Source organism: Mobula hypostoma, chromosome 21 (genome assembly GCF_963921235.1).
Source record: "Mobula hypostoma chromosome 21, sMobHyp1.1, whole genome shotgun sequence".
Lineage (NCBI taxonomy): Eukaryota > Metazoa > Chordata > Chondrichthyes > Myliobatiformes > Myliobatidae > Mobula > Mobula hypostoma.
Window position 1 is genome coordinate 4,212,900 of NC_086117.1, and position 3,091 is coordinate 4,215,990.

At 45.8% G+C, this 3,091-nt stretch overlaps 1 pseudogene; it reads left to right on the forward strand.

The window, feature by feature from the left end:
- The first annotated feature begins 2,706 nt into the window (after positions 1-2,706).
- LOC134360124 (U6atac minor spliceosomal RNA) lies at positions 2,707-2,858 on the forward strand (annotated as a pseudogene).
- Positions 2,859-3,091: the final 233 nt, after the last annotated feature.

The following is a 3,091-nucleotide window of genomic DNA, read 5'->3' on the forward strand; positions in this document are numbered from 1 at the left end:
GCGTGAGGGGAAATTGGAGCTTCTGGTGGAAACCCCAGCGGTCACAGGGAGAAGGTACGAACTCCTTACAGACTGTGTTGGAATTGAACCCCAGCTTGCCTTCCCCGCCTTCTTACGCTGTCATCTGCCCCCTTCCTTTCTAGCCCTGATGAGGGATCTCAGCCCGAAACATCAACCATTAATTCCCCTCCATAGATGCTACCTGACCTGCTGAGTAACTCCAGCATTTTGTGTGTCTTGCTCTGGATTTCCAGCATCTGCAGAATCTCCTGTGTCTCAACAGCACATTATCTCCTTCAGAAAGCCCACAGTATCTGTACCCAATATGTTTCTCCCTGTGAATATTATTTATCTGAAGCAATGTGCCTGTGATACTGCTGTACATTTTTCATTTCACCTGTACACACATGGACTTGTTCATATGACAACAAATAAGACTTTGATCTTGACTTTGACCCAGATCTGAAGAGAGGGAGCTGTCCAGCGATCCACACTGGCCAATAACACAAGAACAAAGGAAAATAGATTAACATAATACCATTACATTAACCCACTTTGCTGTCCCTAGTTTAGTTAGAACCTGTCCTGATCCCAGTCATTGAGTGACCTTTGAAGTACAGTTCAAAGTTCAAAAGTTCAAAGTACATATATTATCAAATTATGTATACTGTACATTATACAAACCTTGAGATTTGTCTCCTAACAGGCAGCCACAAGACAAAGAAACCATTAAAAAAAGACCAGAATAATTCTTGTAATGCATCAGCCAATTCATGTACAGGAAGATCCCACACTGGGACAACATCCAGATCACCTGCTTTCCAATGATGACTTTTTTGGCCATTACCCCTGTTCGCCTGCGAGATCTTCCATCTTCACCTGACAGCTCGTCCAACAGATGGTTGTCCCAACTGTACAAAGCCAGAAGAAGAAGCTGGAATTATCAACTCACAGCTTCTCACATCGTACTAGTCCATCTCCCTTCCCCCACCCTCCCACCTGCTCTCACCTATCACCTGCCGAGATTCAAGATTCAAGTTTATTTATCACGCGTACAACGAAACATCACAATCAAAGAGTCCCAATGGCTTTGCTCGACGTTTCGTAGTTGAAATGTCATCACTATTCTTGTTCCCCAGAATCCAGCAATGAGATTATTCTGCAGATACACTACCCGGTAAACTTTGAGAGGTGAAGGAGGTTTAACTTCCAGCCTGGTTCCTGCAGGTTAGAACATAGAACAGAGAAGTGCAAAGTACAAAAGTACAAACTAAAGTACGTAAATGTCACCATATACAGCCCCGGCATTCATTATGTTGCAGGCATTCACAGCAGAACAAAGAGATACAATCGAATCAATAAAAGTGTTGCTGGGACACAACATCAGTGAAGTAACCTGCGATCATCGGGTGTTTTAGGTCTATCAACAACAGACACTCCCACCCAGGCGACCCATCCAGGCTGACCAGGTCCTGGATTGTGTCCCAGCAGCAATGGTCCACAGGTCACACCTCTTGATCCACAGTGACCTGGAGGCTCGCTCAGCACCCTCTGTAACGTCCTGATGGCTCTTTTCTAAAACTACACACACACACACACACACACACACACACAGACCGACAAATAACCAATGTGCTAAGGAAGACAAACTGTGCAAATACAAAATAATAATAAATAAACAAACAGACAAATAAAACTGAGGATATGAGTTGTAAAGACCTTGAAAGTGAGTCTGTGGGTTGTGGGATCATTTCAGTGTTGAGGTGGGTGAAGTTATCCACACTGGTTCAGGAGCCCGAGGGTTTGAGGGGTAGGAATGTTTCTTGACCTGGTGTCCTGGGCCCTGACCTCCTCCTTTCTGATGGCAGCAGCCAGAAGGGAGCATGGTCTGGATGCTGGGGCCCTCGCTGATGGACGTAGCTTTCCAGCAGCAGTGCTCCTTGTAAGTCTGGTGAACCTCTTGAAAAAGAGAAAGAAAATTGAGTTTAATTTCTAGCAGCACAAGCCTGGTCCAAAACAGAGATTCCACAGTACAAATGCCTTACCTAATGTGGCCCTGTCAGCAGTTCCAAAACATCTCCTGGTCCAAGCATAACACCACACCCAAACCATTCGAGCATTAATGCGAGTCACTGTGCTGTGTCAATCAGTCGGCTAATTTCATTTTAAATACTCGTGCTAGATGTCCAAGATTTTGAATATTTAGTGCTTGAGGAATTTAATGTTGCATGTTCTGATTGAAAACACGTTGGAGGTCGGCCCAGCATTCAGTTACAAATATACCACAGCCACAGATTTTTAGAATCAGAAGACATGCAAACCACCAGCAGATTCTCACAGCACAGATCGACCACGCAGCAGCAACGTCGCCCTCTGTCCCAGCCAGGGGGGGGTAATGAGAGCAGTGCCACTGAGTCAGGGAGAACTGCAGCACAGGGCTAGGCCCGTTGACCCATTCAGTCCGTGGCCAACTGCAATTAGTCCAGTCCCATCAACCTGTACCTGGACCATCGCCCTCCCATCCATGTACCTATCCAAACTTCTCTTAAATGTCGAAATGGAACCTGCATCACCACTTCCACTGGCAGCTCGTTCCACACTCTCACCACCCTCTGAGTGAAGAGTTACCCTTCAGGTCCCCTTAAATATTTCACCTTTCGCTCTTAACCTATGACCTCTAGATCTACTCTCTCCCGACACCCGGTGGTGCTGTAGGAAAGGAGAGAAGATTTGCATGCTCCTCACTAAGGACAAAAGGGGCCCTAGTGGCCTTCCAGCACACAAACTATTTAGGTCATGTAGCGGTGAGCATAACACTGTCACAGCACAAGCGACCCAGGCTCAAATCCATTGCTTCTCTAAGGAGTTTGTAGGTTCTCCCTGTGACCATGTGGGTTTCCTCTGGGTGCTCTGTACTGCTGCCACAAACTAATAAATTTCATGTTATATAACATAATAAGAATAAAGCTGATTCTGATTGGCAAGGGAAGTTAGGGGTTACGGGATAGGTGAGGGAAGTTAAGGGTTATTGTATAGGTGAGGGAGGTCAAAGGTTACAGGATTGGTGAGGGTTACGGGATAGGTAAGGAAG